The sequence below is a fragment of the Triticum dicoccoides genome, chromosome 1B (assembly GCF_002162155.2).
Source record: "Triticum dicoccoides isolate Atlit2015 ecotype Zavitan chromosome 1B, WEW_v2.0, whole genome shotgun sequence".
In the NCBI taxonomy this organism is placed as follows: domain Eukaryota; kingdom Viridiplantae; phylum Streptophyta; class Magnoliopsida; order Poales; family Poaceae; genus Triticum; species Triticum dicoccoides.
In genome coordinates this window covers 248,146,821-248,168,009 of record NC_041381.1, presented here as the reverse complement: position 1 = coordinate 248,168,009, position 21,189 = coordinate 248,146,821, and positions in this window count along the sequence as shown.

Genomic DNA, 21,189 nt, shown 5'->3' with positions numbered 1-21,189 from the left:
TCACTAGAGGCTTCTCTCAAGATAGCATAAGTATTACGGTGGGTGAACAAATTACCGTCGAGCAATTGATAGAAAAGCGAATAATTATGAGATTATCTAGGCATGATCATGTATATAGGCATCACGTCCGTGACAAGTAGACCGACTCCTGCCTGCATATACTACTATTACTCCACACATCGACCGACTCCTGCCTGCATCTAGAGTATTAAGTTCATAAAGAACAGAGTAACGCATTAAGCAAGATGACATGATGTAGAGGGATAAACTCATGCAATATGATATAAACCCCATCTTTTTATCCTCGATGGCAACAATACAATACGTGCCTTGCAACCCTTTCTGTCACTGGGTAAGGACACCGCAAGATTGAACCCAAAGCTAAGCACTTCTCCCATGGCAAGAAAGATCAATCTAGTAGGCCAAACCAAACTGATAATTCTAAGAGAGTTGCAAAGATAACTCAATCATACATAAAAGAATTCAGAGGAGATTCAAATATTTCTCATAGATAAACTTGATCAAAACCAAAAGGCATACGTCTATAAGCAAAAGTACCGAAAGGGCAAGTAAAAGTGGTCTTTTCTTGATCCTCTGCTGACACAGGTATTTGAGAGAAACTAGAGTAACCATCTAGAAAGCAAAAATGTGTATGTTTAGATAATATTTCTAGCATTTGATTAATAAAAGGCAGAGGGTAATGATCCTTTTTAGTAGCTTTATTTAATTTGCGGAAATCAATTACCATCCTATAACCTATAGCAATTCTTTGCGGGATCAATTCATCTTTATCATTAGGAACGACAATGATAGGACTTACCCACTGACTATCAGCGACGGGATAAATTATACCTGCCTCCAGGAGCTTTAGTATTTCCTTTCTTACCACTTCTTTCATCTTAGGATTTAACCATCGTTGGTGATCAATAACTGGTTTGGCGTCTTTCTCCATTTTTATTTTGTGTTTACATAGAGTGGGACTAATGCCCTTAAGATCATCAAGAGTATATCCAATAGCAATATGGTGCTTCTTCAGAGTTTTCAATAATCTCTCCTCTTCTTTCTCTAAAAGATTAGAACTAATAATAACAGGATATATCTTCTTTTCATGAAGATAAACATATTTAAGAGTATCAGGTAATGGTTTAAACTCAAACACGGGATCACCCTTGGGTGGTGGAGGATCCCCTAGGATTTCAACATGCAAGTTGGGTTTCAAAATAGGCCCCTGTTTAAAGAATACTTCATCTATTTCCCTTCTTTCATTCATAAACATATCATTTCCATGGTCTAGCAAATATTGTTCTAAAAATAGGCCCACGAGGCAGGGGGCGCGCCCCCACCCTCGTGGACGGTGGGTGGCCCCCTCTGGTATTTCTTCCGCTCGGTATTTTTTATTAAATCCAAAAATGACTTTCGTTGAGTTTCAGGAATTTTGGAGTTGCGCAGAATAGGTCTCTAATATTTGCTACTTTTCCTGCCCAGAATCCCAGTTGTCGGCATTCTCCCTCTTCATGTAAACCTTGGAAAATAAGAGATAATAGGCATAAGTATTGTGACATAATGTGTAATAACAGCCCATAATGCAATAAATATCGATATAAAAGCATGATGCAAAATGGACGTATCAATGACCAGCCTAGTTTATTTTTTCCCTTTTTGAAATGGCTAACCAGCTTTTTTCTTTTTTGCAGAATAACCAATGTAGGCCTACTACTATTCTACGCCCTTCTGGGCCGGAAATCTTTCAAGACGAGGAGGGATGCACTTTGCCCAGAAAGTGGGCTATAAGTAATAAGAAATAGGCTATAAGTAATAATAAATGGGCTGTAAAATGAAAAAATACAGCAAATAGGCAATTAGTTCCAAAATACTTTTTTCTTTCGGATTTTGATATTTTAAATTTCATTGTTTTTGTGCGGAAAAAATTTCATTGGATTTAAATTAATGTATATTTAGTTTTAAAATTAATTTGAATCTGGCTAGAAATTTTGGGCTATATGCTGTTTGGGATAGATTTGGAGGCTGACTTGTGGGTCTACTAGGTTGACATGTACGAAAGGCTTTGTCAACTTAGTCCACAAATGATTCTAGCAGCAGTGACCGTTGGATGTTAATCCAACGGCCGTGCTGCTTCTTCAATATATTATCTTCTTGCTCCAGCCGCCCAAATCAGCGCCGGTGGGACTGCCTGCTCTGCCTCCCATGGCCGGCTATGCTACGGCACAGGCCACACTGCCCCACCCTACTCCATTGCTGGCTAGGCCATTCCTCTACTCACCCACAACTCCTGTTATTTTCCAGTGACGATAGCCGGACTAGTAAACCCTCGTACTCCCCACCACGTGGGCATCCACTGGTGAGTCTTCCCCTGCTCCGTGTCGTTCCCTTCCTAGGCCTCGCCGTTGTCCACCGCCTTGGTGCTCTCGGCGCAGCCTGGTCAACATGGCACTACTAGGAAAAGGCCTACTAATGGCGCATTGTTTTTGCCTACTAATGGCGCATTAACAGTGCGCCATTAGTATCACGCCACTAGAATTTTTTACTAATGGCGCACCACTGGTGCGTCACTAGAATCTGGTACTCTAATGGCGCACCACGTAGTGTGCCATTACTATTGCCCACAGTGCGCCACTATTATCTGCTATACTTATAGCGCACCACATGGTAGTGCGCCATTAGTAACAATTTTTTTAATTTTTTTTTGTTTTTTCTTAATCTTAGGTCACTATTTCACATATGAGATATTCAACACATATATATACAACCAGCATCCATATAACAATCATATCCAACACACAAGTTTCTATTGGGGAACGTTGCAGAAAATTAAAAATTTTCCTACGGTTTCACCAAGATCCATCTATGAGTTCATCTAAGCAACGAGTCAAGGGAGAGAGTTTGCATCTACATACCACTTGTAGATCACGAGTGGAAGCTTGCCAAGGGGATGGTGATGGTGGAGTCGTACTCGAACGTGATTCGGATCACCGATGTCCAAGTGCTGAACGGACAGCACCTCCGCGTTCAACACACGTACGGGACGGGAGACGTCTCCTCCGTCTTGATCTAGCAAGGAGGAAGGAGAGGTTGAGGAAGGCAGCTCCAACGGCAGCATGACGGCGTGGTGTAGTTGGTGCAGCAGTACTCCGACAGAGCTTCGCCAAGCACGTACGGAGGAGGAGAGGTGTTGGAGAGGGGAGGGGCTGCGCCTTGAGTTGTGTTGTGTTGCAGCCCTCCCCTCACCCCTCTATATATAGGGGAAGGGGCAAGGGGGGCCGGCCCTCTAGGGAAAACCCTAGGGGGGCGGCGGCCAAGGGGTGGGGGGCTTGCCCCCCAAGCAAGGGGGTTGCGCCCCCTTTAGGGTTTCCCCCCCAACCCTAGGCGCATGGGCCCAAGGGGGGGGGCGCGCCAAGCCCACTAGGGGCTGGTTGCTATCCCTACGCAGCCCAAGTGGCCCCTCCGGGAGGGGTAGTCCCTCCCGGTGGACCCCCGGAACCTTTCTGGTGGTCCCGGTACAATACCGGTATGACCCCGAAACTTTCCGGTGCCCGTTTAACAACTTCCCATATATAAAACTTTACCTCCAGACCATTCCGGAACTCCTCGTGACGTCCGGGATCTCATCTGGGACTCCGAACAACATTCGGTAATCACATACTTGTCTTCCTGATAACCCTAGCGTCACCGAACCTTAAGTGTGTAGACCCTACGGGTTCGGGAGACATGCAGACATGACCGAGACTCTCCAGTCAATAACCAACAGCGGGATCTGGATACCCATGTTGGCTCCCACAAGCTCCTCGATGAAGTCATCGGATGAACCATGATGTCGAGGATTCGATCAAACCCCGTATACAATTCCCTTTGTCAATCGGTACGTTACTTGCCCGAGACTCGATCGTCGGTATCCCAATACCTTGTTCAGTCTCGTTACCGGCAAGTCACTTTACTCGTACCGTAATGCATGATCCCGTGGCCAATCACCTTGGTCACCTTGAGCTCATTTTGATGATGCATTACCGAGTGGGCCCAGAGATACCTCTCCGTCATACGGAGTGACAAATCCCAGTCTCGATCCGTGTCAACCCAATAGACACTTTCAGAGATACCTGTAGTGCACCTTTATAGTCACCCAGTTACGTTGTGACGTTTGATACACCCAAAGCATTCCTACGGTATCCAGGAGTTACACGATCTCATGGTTGAAGGAAGAGACACTTGACATTGGAAAAGCTCTAGCAAACGAACTAACCGACCTTTGTGCTATGCTTAGGATTGGGTCTTGTCCATCACATCATTCTCCTAATGATGTGATCCCATTATCAACGACATCCAATGTCCATAGCCAGGAAACCATGACTATCTGTTGATCATAACGAGCTAGTCAACTAGAGGCTTACTAGGGACATATTGTGGTCTATGTATTCACACGTGTATTACGATTTCGGGATAATACAGTTATAGAATGAATAAAAGACTATTATCATGAACAAAGAAATATAATAATAACACTTTTATTATTGCCTCTAGGGCATATTTCCAACAGTCTCCCACTTGCACTAGAGTCACTAATCTAGTTACATTGTGATGAATCGAACACCCATAGAGTTCTGGTGTTGATCATGTTTTGCTCGCGAGAGAGGTTTAGTCAACGGATCTGCGACATTCAGATCCGTATGTACTTTGCAAATTTCTATGTCTCCATCTTGAACATTTTCACGGATGGAGTTGAAACGATGCTTGATGTGCCTGGTCTTCTTGCGAAACCTGGGCTCCTTGGCAAGGGCAATAGCTCCAGTGTTGTCACAGAAGAGTTTGATTGGCCCCGACGCATTGGGTATGACTCCTAGGTCGGTGATGAACTCCTTCACCCAAATAGCTTCATGCGCTGCCTCCGAGGCTGCCATGTACTCCGCTTCACATGTAGATCCCGCCACGACGCTCTGCTTGCAGCTGCACCAGCTTACTGCTCCACCATTCAACATATACACGTATCCGGTTTGTGACTTAGAGTCATCCAGATCTGTGTCGAAGCTAGCGTCGACGTAACCCTTTACGACGAGCTCTTCGTCACCTCCATAAATGAGAAACATGTCCTTTGTCCTTTTCAGGTACTTCAGGATATTCTTGACCGCTGTCCAGTGTTCCTTGCCGGGATTACTCTGGTATCTTGCTACCAAACTTACGGCAAGGTTTACATCAGGTCTGGTACACAGCATGGCATACATAATAGATCCTATGGCTGAAGCATAGGGGATGACACTCATCTCTTCTTTATCTTTTGCCGTGGTCGGTGACTGAGCTGAGCTCAATCTCACACCTTGTAACATAGGCAAGAACCCTTTCTTGGACTCATCCATTTTGAACTTTTTCAAAATCTTATCAAGGTATGTGCTTTGTGAAAGACCTATGAGGCGTCTCGATCTATCTCTATAGATCTTGATGCCTAATATATAAGCAGCTTCTCCAAGGTCCTTCATTGAAAAACATTTGTTCAAGTAGGCCTTAATGCTGTCCAGAAATTCTATATTATTTCCCATCAAGAGTATGTCATCCACATATAATATGAGAAATGCTACAGAGCTCCCACTCACTTTCTTGTAAACGCAGGCTTCTCCATAAGTCCGCATAAACCCAAACGCTTTGAACATCTCGTCAAAGCGAATATTCCAACTCCGAGATGCTTGCACCAGCCCATAAATGGATCGCTGGAGCTTGCATACTTTGTTAGCGTTCTTAGGATCGACAAAACCTTCTGGCTGCATCATATACAGCTCTTCCTTAAGATGCCCGTTAAGGAATGCCGTTTTGCCGTCCATCTGCCATATCTCATAATCATAGTATGCGGCAATTGCTAACATGATTCGGACGGACTTAAGCTTCGCTACGGGAGAGAATGTCTCGTCGTAGTCAATCCCTTGAACTTGTCGATAACCCTTAGCGACAAGTCGAGCTTTATAGATGGTGACATTACCATCCGCGTCCGTCTTCTTCTTAAAGATCCATTTGTTTTCTATCGCTCGCCGATCATCGGGCAAGTCAGTCAAAGTCCATACTTTGTTTTCATACATGGATTCTATCTCGTATTTCATGGCTTCTAGCCATTTGTTGGAATCTGGGCCCGCCATCGCTTCTTCATAGTTCGAAGGTTCACCGTTGTCTAACAACATGATTTCCAGGACAGGGTTGCCGTACCACTCTGGTGCGGAACGTGTCCTTGTGGACCTACGAAGTTCAGTAGCAACTTGATCCGAAGTACCTTGATCATCATCATTGGTTTCCACTTCAGTTGGTGTGGGCATCACAGGAACATTTTCCTGAGCTGCACCACTTTCCCGTTCGAGAGGTAGTACTTCATCGAGTTCTACTTTCCTCCCACTTACTTCTTTCGAGAGAAACTCTTTTTCCAGAAAGCATCCGTTCTTGGCAACAAAGATCTTGCCCTCGGATCTTAAGTAGAAGGTATACCCTACAGTTTCCTTAGGGTATCCTATGAAGACGCATTTTTCCGACTTGGGTTCGAGCTTTTCAGGTTGAAGTTTCTTGACATAAGCATCGCATCCCCAAACTTTTAGAAACGACAGCTTAGGTTTCTTCCCAAACCATAATTCATACGGTGTCGTCTCAACGGATTTAGACGGTGCCCTATTTAAAGTGAATGTAGCTGTCTCTAGAGCGTATCCCCAAAATGATAGCGGTAAATCGGTAAGAGACATCATAGACCGCACCATATCCAATAGAGTGCGATTACGACGTTAGGACACACCGTTTCGCTGAGGTGTTCCAGGTGGCGTGAGTTGTGAAACGATTCCACATTTCCTTAAGTGTGTGCCAAATTCGTGACTTAAATATTCTCCTCCACGATCTGATCGTAGGAATTTTATCTTTCGGTCACGTTGATTCTCCACCTCATTCTGAAATTCCTTGAACTTTTCAAAGGTCTCAGATTTGTGTTTCATTAAGTAGACATACCCATATCTACTTAAGTCATCAGTGAGAGTGAGAACATAACGATATCCTCTGCGAGCCTCAACGCTCATTGGACCGCACACATCGGTATGTATGATTTCCAACAAGTTGGTTGCTCGCACCATTGTTCCGGAGAACGGAGTCTTGGTCATTTTTCCCATGAGGCATGGTTCGCATGTGTCAAATGATTCATAATCAAGAGACTCCAAAAGTCCATCAGCATGGAGCTTCTTCATGCGCTTCACACCAATGTGACCAAGGCGGCAGTGCCACAAGTATGTGGGACTATCGTTATCAACTTTACATCTTTTGGCATCTACACTATGAACATGTGTAATATTACGCTCGAGATTCAGTAAGAATAAACCATTGACCATCGGAGCATGACCATAAAACATATCTCTCATATAAATCGAACAACCATTATTCTCAGACTTAAATGAGTAGCCATCTCGTATTAAACGAGATCCAGATACAATGTTCATGCTCAAACTTGGCACTAAATAACAATTATTAAGGCTCAAAACTAATCCCGTAGGTAAATGTAGAGGCAGCGTGCCGACGGCGATCACATCGACTCTGGAACCATTCCCGACGCGCATTGTCACCTCGTCCTTTGCCAGTCTCCGTTTATTCTGCAGCTCCTGGTGTGAGTTACAAATATGAGGAACGGCACCGGTATCAAATACCCAGGAGTTACTACGAGTACTGTTAAGGTACACATCAATTACATGTATATCAAATATACCTTTGGTGTTGCCGGCCTTCTTATCCGCTAAGTATTTGGGGCAGTTCCGCTTCCAGTGACCCTTCCCCTTGCAATAAAAGCACTCAGTCTCAGGCTTGGGTCCATTCTTTGACTTCTTCCCGGCAACTGGCTTACCGGGCGCGGCAACCCCTTTGCCGTCCTTCTTGAAGTTCTTTTTACCCTTGCCCTTCTTGAACTTACTGGTCTTATTGACCATCAACACTTGATGTTCTTTCTTGATTTCAACCTCTGCTGACTTCAGCATAGAAAATACTTCAGGAATGGTCTTTACCATCCCCTGCATATTGTAGTTCATCACAAAGCTCTTGTAGCTTGGTGGGAGCGACTGAAGGATTCTGTCAATGACTGCCTCATCAGGGAGGTTAATATTCAGCTGGGTCATACGGTTGTGCAACCCAGACATCTTGAGTATGTGCTCACTGACAGAACTATTTTCCTCCATATTACAACTATAGAACTTGTCGGAGATTTCATATCTCTCGACCCGGGCATGAGCTTGAAAAACTAGTTTCAGCTCTTCGAACATCTCATATGCTCCGTGATGCTCAAAACGCTTTTGGAGCCCCGGTTCTAAGCTGTAAAGCATGCCGCACTGAACGAGGGAGTAATCATCAGCACGAGACTGCCAAGCATTCATAATGTCTTGGTTCTCTGGGACGGGAGCGTCACCTAGCGGTCCTTCTAGGACATATTGTTTCCTGGCAGCTATGAGGATGATCCTCAGGTTCCGGACCCAGTCCGTATAGTTGCTGCCATCATCTTTCAGCTTGGTTTTCTCTAGGAACGCGTTGAAGTTCATGTTGACATGAGCGTTGGCCATTTGATCTACAAGACATAGTTGCAAAGGTTTTAGACTAAGTTCATGATAATTAAGTTCTAATCAAATTATGAACTCCCACTTAGATTAGACATCCCTCTAGTCATCTAAGTGTTACACGATCCGAGTCGACTAGCCCGTGTCCGATCATCACGTGAGACGGACTAGTCATCGTCGGTGAACATCTTCATGTTGATCGTATCTTCCATACGACTCGTGTTCGACCTTTCGGTCTTCGTGTTCCGAGGCCATGTCTGCACATGCTAGGCTCGTCAAGTTAACCCAAAGTGTTTTCGCTGTGTAAAACTGTCTTACACCCGTTGTATGTGAACGTAAGAATCCATCACACCCGATCATCACGTGGTGCTTAGAAGCGACGAACTGTAGCAACAGTGCACAGTTAGGGGAGAACACTTCTTGAAATTTTGTAAGGGATCATCTTATTTACTACCGTCGTCCTAAGTAAACAAGATGCATAAAACATAATAAACATCACATGCAATTATATAAAGTAGTGACATGATATGGCCAATATCATATAGCTCCTTTGATCTCCATCTTCGGGGCTCCATGATCATCTTGTCACCGGCATGACACCATGATCTCCATCATCGTGTCTTCATGAAGTTGTCACGCCAACGACTACTTCTACTTCTATGACTAACGCATTTAGCAATAAAGTAAAGTAAGTTACATGGCGTTCTTCAATGACACGCAGGTCATACAAAAATAAAGACAACTCCTATGGCTCCTGCCGGTTGTCATACTCATCGACATGCAAGTCGTGAATCCTATTACAAGAACATGATCTCATACATCACAATTCATCATTCATCACAACTTCTAGCCATATCACATCACATGATCAATCGCTGCAAAAACAAGTTAGATGTCCTCTAATTGTTGTTGCATCTTTTACGTGGCTGCAATTGGGTTCTAGCAAGAACGTTTTCTTACCTACGAATAACCACAACGTGATTTTGTCAACTTCTATTTACCCTTCATAAGGGCCCTTTCCATCGAATCCTCTCCAACTAAAGTGGGAGAGACAGACACCCGCCAGCCACCTTATGCAACTAGTGCATGTTAATCGGTGGAACCGGTCTCACGTAAGCGTACGTGTAAGGTTGGTCCGGGCCGCTTCATCCCACAATACCGCTGAAGCAAGAAAAGACTAGTAGAGGCAAGCAAGTTGACAAGATCCACGCCCACAACAAAATTGTGTTCTACTCGTGCAAAGAGAACTACACATAGACCTAGCTCATGATGCCACTGTTGGGGAACGTTGCAGAAAATTAAAATTTTTCCTACGGTTTCACCAAGATCCATCTATGAGTTCATCTAAGCAACGATTCAAGGGAGAGAGTTTGCATCTACATACCACTTGTAGATCACGAGCGGAAGCTTGCCAAGGGGATGGTGATGATGGAGTCGTACTCGAACGTGATTCGGATCACCGATGTCCAAGTGCTGAATGGATAGCACCTCCGCGTTCAACACACGTACGGGATAGGAGACGTCTCCTCCGTCTTGATCCAGCAAGGAGGAAGGAGAGGTTGAGGAAGGCAGCTCCAACGGCAGCACGACGGCGTGGTGTAGTTGGTGCAGCAGTACTCCGACAGAGCTTCGCCAAGCACGTACGGAGGAGGAGAGGTGTTGGGGAGGGGAGGGGCTGCACCTTGAGTTGTGTTGTGTTGCAGCCCTCCCCTCACCCCTCTATATATAGGGGAAGGGGCAAGGGGGGCCGGCCCTCTAGGGAAAACCCTAGCGGGGGCGGCGGCCAAGGGGTGGGGGGCTTGCCCCCCAAGCAAGGGGGTTGCGCCCCCTTTAGGGTTTCCCCCCCAACCCTAGGCGCATGGGCCCAAGGGGGGGGCGCGCCAAGCCCACTAGGGGCTGGTTTCTATCCCTATGCAGCCCAAGTGGCCCCCCCGGGAGGGGTAGTCCCTCCCGGTGGACCCCCGAAACCTTTACGGTGGTCCCGGTACCATACCGGTATGACCCCGAAACTTTCCAGTGCCCGTTTAACAACTTCCCATATATAAAACTTTACCTCCAGACCATTCCGGAACTCCTCGTGACGTCCGGGATCTCATCTGGGACTCCGAACAACATTCGGTAATCACATACTTGTCTTCCTGATAACCCTAGTGTCACCGAACCTTAAGTGTGTAGACCCTACGGGTTCGGGAGACATGCAGACATGACCGAGACTCTCCGGTCAATAACCAACAGCGGGATCTGGATACCCATGTTGGCTCCCACAAGCTCCTCGATGAAGTCATCGGATGAACCACGATGTCGAGGATTCGATCAAACCCCGTATACAATTCCCTTTGTCAATCGGTACGTTACTTGCCCGAGACTCGATCGTCGGTATCCCAATACCTTGTTCAGTCTCGTTACCGGCAAGTCACTTTACTCGTACCCTAATTCATGATCCCGTGGCCAATCGCCTTGGTCACCTTGAGCTCATTATGATGATGCATTACTGAGTGGGCCCAGAGATACCTCTCCGTCATACGGAGTGACAAATCCCAGTCTCGATCCGTGTCAACCCAATAGACACTTTCGGAGATACCTGTAGTGCACCTTTATAGTCACCCAGTTACGTTGTGACGTTTGATACACCCAAAGGATTCCTACGGTATCCAGGAGTTACACGATCTCATGGTCGAAGGAAGAGACACTTGACATTGGAAAAGCTCTAGCAAACGAACTAACCGACCTTTGTGCTATGCTTAGGATTGGGTCTTGTCCATCACATCATTCTCCTAATGATGTGATCCCGTTATCAACGACATCCAATGTCCATAGCCACGAAACCATGACTATCTGTTGATCATAACGAGCTAGTCAACTAGAGGCTTACTAGGGACATATTGTGGTCTATGTATTCACACGTGTATTACGATTTTCGGATAATACAGTTATAGCATGAATAAAAGACTATTATCATGAACAAAGAAATATAATAATAACACTTTTATTATTGCCTCTAGGGAATATTTCCAACAGTTTCATCATATATACATACATAGCCAACACATAGTTCCGTCGTTACATATTACAAAAGTTTCACATTGTTCATCCAACACCGTTATCCATCAATTCACAAAAGTTTCACATTGATACAAAATAAAAACACAAATGGAAAAGAAGCACTCCATCCATGCAAGCTTCCGTCCATTAAATCAAATCTGCAAAATGATAAACAAGAAGTTATAAGAAGAAAAAGAAGAAGACTAGAAGAATACTAGAAGAAGAAGAACACTAGAAGAAGAATAAGAAGAGTTTTGGAAAAGAAGAAGAATAAGAAGAAGACTATAAGCTTATTATGTGAACTTGATCATTTTGTGCTAACATAAGTTATTTTGGAGCTAACCTATAGGAAACTAAGCATATAAGCTCTAAGTTAGTATATTAGAGCCAACTTAGGTAAAATGAAGCTAACCTATGTCATTTTGGAAAAGAAGAAGAATAAGAAAAAGACTATAAGCTTATTATGTAAACTTGATCATTTTGTGCTAACCTATAGGAGATCTGACATACCTGACAAAGTTCAGTTCTCATGCATTGTTCTTCTCCTACTTCTCCTTCCTCTCCCTGATGCGCCTAGAGCGGTGAGGCGGTGGAGGCAGTGGAGGCAGTGGGATGTAGTCTTCTACCACAATTGGCGTGGTCATGTCGCCCAGCTGTGGGATCGCCGGCGCCACCACCGGTGCGTGGTCATTGTCAGGCACCACCACCATCGCGAGGCCACCTTCAGGCACAACCATCGCTAGGTCATCCTCAGCCACCTCCATCTCTTGCCCATGGTCAACCACCACCATCTCTTGCCCTTGGTCAGCCACCACCAGTGCTAGGTCATCCTCAGCCTGATGCCCATCGTCATCCTGCAGCTCCTCATCCTCACTCTGCTCCTCTTCTCCCGCACTCCAGTCCGGATCATCCTTCTTGTTGTCTATGCTGCTGCCAGAATCGTTGCTGCTTTCGCTATAGCCAGAATCGCTGCTGCCTTCGCTACAGCCAGAATCGCTGCTGCTTTCACTACAGCCATAGTCGCTGCTGCTTTGGCTGTAGCCAGTGTCGCTGCTGCTGCTCCCATTACCTGTCCAAAATGCAACAATGACCGTTAACAATCGATGTGAGACAAAGCCAAATGTAGAGGAATAAGAAGAGGCAGAACTGTCACGACCGATTTTTCCGGGGAATAAATTTCCAGAAAAGACCGTCGTGCTCATCAGCCCCAGGATTACTGTTAGCTGATGAGGCTCCATCTTGATATAGAAATTCCAAGCAAAATACAAAATATGTAGTACAAGACCATTCTGGCCTGTGAGTACAACAAAAGGTTTCTAGTTTTTGATGGCGGAAGCGGGTTGTGAAACATCAGTGTCTATGGGACTCCATTTCCCACGGGAACAGCTGACCAGGTTAATTCCTATCTTCGCGAGGCTGCTATCTCCATTTGAGTGGGTTCCGGGGCTGGCATCGCGTCGCTCCTCTCCGAGCAAGAAAATCTGGCCAAGACAATAGCCAGGGACAAGCCAGTGAGTACTTTGAATGTACTCGCAAACATTATAAACACAGGTATAATATAACTATGATGTGCTGAAAATATTTTATGCTCATGGCGTCAGACACAAAAGATAAATGAAACTCTGATGCGTGCAAGCAAGTTATTTATAAAAAATGCAATAACATGGTAGTATTAAAAATTTAGGAAAACAAATAACAAGCAATGCCACAGTCGGGTGTCTTAGCGACACCACATAAAGGGTTTTAAAAGAAATGCCACAGCCGGGCGTCTGAGCGACACCACATAAAGGGCTTTAAAAGAAATGCCACAGTCGGGCGTCTGAGCGACACCACATAAAGGGCTTTAAAAGAAATGCCACAGTCGGGCGTCTGAGCGACACCACATAAAGGGCTTTAAAAGAAATGCCACAGTCGGGCGTCTGAGCGACACCACATAAAGGGCTTTAAAAGAAATGCCACAGTCGGGCGTCTGAGCGACACCACATAAAGGGTTTTAAAAGAAATGCCACAGTCGGGCGTCTGAGCGACACCACATAAAGGGCTTTAAAAGAATGCCACAGTCGGGCGTCTGAGCGACACCACATAAAGGGCTTTAAAAGAAATGCCGTAGCCGGGCATCTGAGCGACACCACATAAAGGGCTTTAAAAGAAATGCCATAGTCGGGCGTCTGAGCGATACCACATAAAGGGCTTTAAAATAAACAATCATAATGAATATCCTGGAGGTAGAATCATCCCAGAGATACTCGGTAATAACAATAATATCACGGGTTAGTCAACAATAATAATAATCATAGATATCACAAGTCACGAGTAGTAATTCCATTTCCTGGTTAACCGTTTCACCTCCGAAGACCGACACTAAGACCGACACCTGACCCATCCCAGACTGTAATCCTTAACCATGGACACAGCTATTCGAATAGGTTTATTCTCTGCAGAGGGTGTACTCTTTACCCACGAGTAACGGATTTCTTTTAGTCCATCGGGACTAATTCCATCTACGGTCTTTTTGTTGAAAACACACCTAACTTGCACACACCAGCTTATCACACACGTGTCTGGAATCACCCACGACACCTGTTAAGCAAACTCTAAGTGGGGAGGCTACAACCTCGCGTAGCATGGCATCAAACTTATATCGCGCGCTCTAAGGGGTGGCCTCCCCTCTCGGTCCCAACCGGAAACACCCATGCCCCCGGACCAGGTGGCCTTCCTACCAGCTACAACCGGTATCATCCACCCTGGCCTCTTTGTACGGTGTGTGCTAGAAAGAGGTTGACAACTTACTGAACCGTACTCTACTTGCTGTAGAGACGAGTGGTAGTACGAAACAAGTATGGGGGTTACTAGAACAAGACTCGATCTACGATCGACTCGGGAGGTTTAAGTATTCCCTGCATGATTAGTATAACGAATATATTTCAACCAATACAATCAACACTCATTATATCTTACCATGACATACCGGACATAACCGTCCCGACGGTGACCGGCGACAAACTCATGCCTACCCAAGGCAGAGGTTTTCCCGGTTCCTACCGGTATGCATGCAAGGCACATGAGGATGATTATCATCACAAGTGTGTTCATTTCCAACAGCATGGAAATCAATAACATGCACCCATGCATATGATCATATCACATGAAATAACAAGTCCTTCGAAATGCGGTGGTGTTATAAATGCATCAATGATCACACCAAAAATATCATGCCGGGATTCAGAATGCTTGCCTTCAATGTGTGGAAAGGCAGGGTGCTCTCCAAACTTTTGAAAGTTTTCTTCTGTTTCCCCAAAATCCTATTTGAAAATATATTTGAACTAACACACATTTCAAAAACAGAACAAAAAAGTTGTTTGAAAATTTTTCAAATAAATCTTAAAATAAACTAGACCAAATTTGAGGAAGGTAGGAAAAAGAATCAACTCATTTGGAGTTGTATTTAAAAAGTTATAGCCATCCAAAGATTTGGTTAAAAATATGTTTTTAAAATAAAACAGAAAAAGAAAACGTTTCAGACGAGATTACGCTTTCGAAGCGGGGAAAACGTACTGCAATGGATTACGCCTTCACTTAAACACGTGGACGGCGTGGGGTGTCACTGACAGTGGGCCCGCCTGGCCCACTGGTCATGTTTGACCAGTCGCCGCGCGTCGTCTCCCTCCTCTGCCCGAGCGGAGCGGGGCTCCGGCGATCGTCGCCGGCGTTTGGCTGCTCCTCGCGGGCCCCCGAGGGTGGGGATGGATCCGCGAGACCAAGGCGGTCTTCCCGGTGGTTGTTGGGTCGACAGGGGTGGAAGAAGTCGTCGGCGGTGAGCTTCGCGGCGGAGGGAGCTTCGGGAGCAAAGTGAGTTTGTGGTGGCGATGGCTCCCGATCAAAATTAAGTAGGGGGTTGGGTTCGCAGGGGAATGAGGAAGTTACTGGCGAAGAGAACGGAGAGGGGGAAGCTCTGGTTGCGCCGAATGGAGCCGGGAGGCGGCGGTGGCCGAACTGACCGGAGAGGTTGAAGAAGACCTGTTCCCTTCCAATTGGTGGCGATGGGGGCGCTAGTGAGACGGCGTGAGGCTACCTGAGGGCTTGGAGACGCTCGGGGCTTCCTTTTTATAGCGTGGCAAGGCGGTTCCGCGGCGGCCGTGGATAAGCTCTCCGGCGAACCGACGTTCTGTAGCTAGGGCGACGTGGCGGCGACGAGGGCTAGCAGACACGCTTGCGGATGAGCTCGCACTGCTCCAGGGGCCAGGTGGCGAGCGGGGGAGGCTTGGGCGGCGCTGAACGGCGCAGGGCTGTCGGGCGGCGGCGGCTAGCGCTTAGCCTGCCGGGAGCGGCGGGGGATGCTTGGCGCGTTGCTGCAAGGAGGGGAGCGCGTGGCATGGTGCTGCAGAGCGGGCCAAAGCCGTGGGGGCCAGCATGTCGGCTCGTGTGCGCGGCTGCCATATGCGCGCTCTGGGCGCGCCCAGTGCACGCACCGAGTGTGCTTGACGAAATGCTAGAGCATGCTAGAGGTCGCAGGTGAGGTTGGGGTTTACCAGATCGAGGTTAGGAGCAACTGGGAGTCTAGTGGACATGCTTGTTTGATCAACGGTGCAAGCTCACAGTGCAATGCCACAATTCATGTCAAAACAGAACATGTCCGCAGGGTGTTTAACAAAATGCCAATGGAACTTAGGCAAGTCTTGGGGTGGCCAAAAACTTCTAGGTTGGGGTCTCTTTAGATGCAAGAGAGAGTGGTGTGGTTATTTGGACAAAAGGGGAAACTTGCTAGTGCAAGTTTTGCAAAACTACATTTCTGGACAGGAAATAAATAGCATTATTTCATGAACCAAAAATTATCCAAATGGTGCATGCTCCTGGACTTAAGGGTTTAACATGGAGGACTACAAGTAGGAGAAATAATCAAGGGTATAGGAGCAACTAAAATGGTGGTTGCTGTACAAATCCTCAAATTGGACCAGAATGGAAAAGAGGTTGATACACTCAATATTTTCAAAGAACAACCCTGGATTTTTGCACAAAGTGGAATAATATGCTCCTACTGACCTCCCCTAATTTTGGTAGAAGTTTTAAAGAAATATTAAAATGGGTTGCAGTGCAAAATGCACTCTGGACCAGAGAAGAAAAATTGAGTGCAGGGCTCAAAATATTTCATGAAGGAAATATATTTTTGCATAAAAGTGATTTAAAAACATCACATGACATCTCCAAATTTTTGTGGAAATTTTAAGTGAATCTATCAAATGGTTGTAGTTCAAATATGGCCATTTAACCTTGAAAAACTATTTTCAAGAAAGTAAAGATCAAGCAATTAAGTTAGTTAATTAGTTATACTGATAAAAGGAAAGTTTTTTCTTGAGAGGTTAAACAAGTCCAATAACATATTTGAAAAGTTTTCTCTTTGGGAAAAACTCATCATAACAGGGAAGGAAATGATTTAAAAATCAAAATGGAGCTCAGAAATCCAAAGTTTAATTCCTGGCAAAATTTTAACTTAATAAAACAAGGCCAAATTTTTGGGGTGTCACAATACTATCCCCCTTAAGAAAAATCTCGTCCTCGAGATTTGCTAAAAGCGGTGTTAAGAAAATATTTACGCAATAATGATGTGGCTACAGTGAGAGGGCAATAAGTGGTGAAAAACCACAGTGTGAAAAACTGGGGCTGCACGGAAAAGTCTACGGTCCGGGACAAAAACGGGCGATTTCTACGCTCGACATAAATTTAGGATAACTCCTAAATTTAGATATACGCTGATCGTACCCGAGAGCACAGTGCTCTCTCTGGCCGACAGGTGGACCCGGGGTCCACTGTCAGTCTCCTCTTCTTCTCCCTCTGGCCCTTTCTTCCTCCTCTCTCTCCCGCGCGCTTTCTCCACCAGCGACGCCTAGTGTGTAGGGCATTTAGGCCGTACCGTGGTAGTGCGCGGCGTGCTAGCTGCCGGTGCAGCGTGCACTCACCTCGCGGGCCAGCGCGCTGTCGGCATTGCTCGCGGATTCAACTCCGAACACTGGCGATCGGCGACGAGCGGCGTTGGTGGACTTCGCCCACCGTACACCGAGCTCGAGCTATAAAAACGGCCGGGGTGACTCTCTCTTCTTCCTCACATCTGGCCTCACTTCTCCTCTTCCTTCTTTCTCCATTACTGCTTACAGAAGCTTGGGTGAGGCTCTAATGGCGGAGGCGATGCCGGACTGGTTTGTGATCCTGATATGCGGAGGGCTGGCGACACTGCTGGGGCTCTCTGTGCTCCTGTGCGCGATGATCTTCGACGAGTATCGCGATGCTGCGGCTCGGGTGTTGGCTCTCCGCGGTGGTAGTGATCATGAGAAGTAGATGGAGTGTGCCGGGTGCTAACTGTAGTTAAGGGGGTGAGGGATTAGCTGGATGTAACACCGTTGCAAGGTTTTGCAGACAGTGTATGTGTCTGAATGATTATGGTTGTGAGTCTGCTGCGTAGTGCTGTGTGAAATTAATTAATCCATGTCGTGAGAAGGGGCAGGTGTAGCAACTCAGGGAAAAGAAATCTCACTCCGGGATTTTGCAAGGGAAAAACAGTTAATTTAAAGGAGCATAAACCACAACAAAAACTACACACATTAGTAGAAGCCCAAATAATTGACTCGTCGCACAAATACAGGGTATCACGCATAAGTCACACACATAAATATAAATGCTGCAAAAACAAATACAGTAGCGACGTCTAAAATGAAAACGGTAACTGGACGGGGTCCTGATAAAATGTCTCTGGTAAAGGAATACACTCCTCTTCTATTGGAGGAAGTGGATTGACCAGTCGATGTATGCGTCTCTCCGGGTCGGGTCTCAGTGGTCTGCCGATGGCAATCTGAGGATTTAAATCTGTGAGGCTCTGGAGATAATCCATCACTCGCTGGTTCAAATGCTCTTGAGCAATGATGTACTGGATAAGGTTGGCCAGAACTGGGTCTCTCTCAATACGTCCACCAGGAAAAGATGTAACTTCTCCGGGTGCTGCATGACTCGGAAAGTAATAATATCCTCGTTCGCGGGCATAGGGTACTGCGGATCGAAGACGAGCAATCGCTTCTTTCGCAGCAGCTTCTATGGCCAGGTGTGGGGTTGGCATAGATTTCCCCATGAAGGAAATTTCTGTTGGATCTTGATTGGGGTCTACAGGAGGGATATGCACTGCTGCCCAATATTCCGAGGTGGATGGGGTGATCCTTGATTTGAACAGCTCGTACTGAGGTGGCTGGGTAGAACCCATGGTACTGCGGGTAAAATCCCACAATATTTTGACAAAGCTACCTGGGGTTGCATCTGGGGTTCTCAGATGAATGCTGGGGCTCGGCATGACAGGAAAAAGCGTGAGTGTTGTGCACAAAGTGAGGGTTGCTGGGTAAGGTCACAAGGTGGCCTTTATATAGCAATGGAGCCGGATCGTTTTACCGTGGTGAAAGGTAAAAATTTGCCAGCTTAGCTCCAAAGGTCGGGTCAGTGTTAGAGATACACATATCTCATAAAAAAATGCGTTACTATGGTTGTCGTCGGGTTGGTTTTGGTAGTTGTGCCTGGAAAAATATGCAGCTATGCGCTGACCAAATATGCAAGGCTACTATTAAGACAGAGGCACAACGACAGGCTGCGTTAATATACACGGTCGCGTGATTACAAAGCGAGGATACATTGAAACTTGGTGCTACTCATACGGCTTAGTCTACCTCGTTTATGTCTAAACGGGCATGCCTGGTGGATGTCGAGGCTTCTCCACGTGTCTCACTGCCGGGATTAGTCGGAGATGGCGGGGGAACTGCAGGGTCGGGGTAGTGATGATGACCATTGCGGGGATTGTTGGCCACAACCCCATTGGAGTGTGCTCCCAAAATGCGACGAAGCACCTCTGGGGTTATCGCAGCACCTTGGCCGATGGCTGGGGCAGACCTCGGGGTCTCGATCGGTTGTCCAAACAACACGACTAGGTTGTCGGCGTTGGGCTCGTTTTCTCCTCTCGCCGGGTCTCGACGAACCAGCTCTCCACGAGCTGCGATTAGATCAATGGTGATTTGGTCGAACAGTGCCTCTAGTGCACTTACATAGCGCACTAGGTGCAACAATGCGGGGTCCGTCTCATGATCTCCGTTGGCAACTTGGGGTGGTCTACCATACTCTTCACGCCTGGGGTAGTAGTGGAACGAGCGACAGTTAACTCTGGGCGATAACTGCCTGAGATGAACTATAGCCTCCCGAGCGGCTAGTTGGATGGCTTGTGGCTCAAAGGAAGTTGTCCTTCCAGTGAACCTGTAGGGGCGCTCGGGTGCTAGACCCCTACCGTAGATGTGCACAGTGGCCCAGAATTGACGGTCTTCACCGCTCATGGGTCCTTGATACACAACATATTCTGGTGGCTCCTCTAACGCGTAGGCACGACGGGTGAGGTTTGCGAGGATGGTCACAAAACCTCCAAGGTTGGTTGCTGTGGTTTCGTTGTGCACTATGGGTCCAGGCATTGCAGCTCGGTTTGGGGTAGCGGCTGTGATGCGCTGGGTTGAGGCTAGCGTGCCCTTTTTATAAGAAAAAGGGGACGGAGTCTTCCTTCGCACGCTTGCGAGAAAGGACTATTTAGGGGCCGGTCACTAGCGCATGAGCGACAGGTTAGGTGGATAGGTTGGGCACCGACTGCCAAAAGGTGTTGGGTCACTGTGTGGCTATCTTGCACGAGAAGCTTGGCTGGGGTTTGGCTAAGGTCTAGTGGGTTGGTTTGCCTAAGTTTATTGACCTGGCTAGGATAGGATTAGCCAATGGTCAGCCTGGCTCTGATACCAAGCCTGTCACGACCGGTTTTTCCGGGGAATAAATTTCCAGAAAAGACCATCGTGCTCATCAGCCCAAGGATTACTGTTAGCTGATGAGGCTCCATCTTGATACAGAAATTCCAAGCAAAATACAAAATATGTAGTACAAGACCATTCTGGCCTGTGAGTACAACAAATGGTTTCTAGTGTTTGATGGCGGAAGCGGGTTGTGAAACATCAGTGTCTATGGGACTCCATTTCCCACGGGAACAGCTGACCAGGTTAATTCCTATCTTCGTGAGGCTGCTATCTCCATTTGAGTGGGTTCCGGGGCTGGCATCGCGTCGCTCCTCTCCGAGCAAGAAAATCTGGCCAAGACAATAGCCAGGGACAAGCCAGTGAGTACTTTGAATGTACTCGCAAACATTATGAACACAGGTATAATATAACTATGATGTGCTGAAAATATTTTATGCTCATGGCGTCAGACACAAAAGATAAATGAAACTCTGATGCGTGCAAGCAAGTTATTTATAAAAATGCAATAACATGGTAGTATTAAAAATTTAGGAAAACAAATAACAAGCAATGCCACAGTCGGGTGTCTTAGCGACACCACATAAAGGGTTTTAAAAGAAATGCCACAGCCGGGCGTCTGAGCGACACCACATAAAGGGCTTTAAAAGAAATGCCACAGTCGGGCGTCTGAGCGACACCACATAAAGGGCTTGAAAAGAAATGCCACAGTCGGGCGTCTGAGCGACACCACATAAAGGGCTTTAAAAGAAATGCCACAGTCGGGCATCTGAGCGACACCACATAAA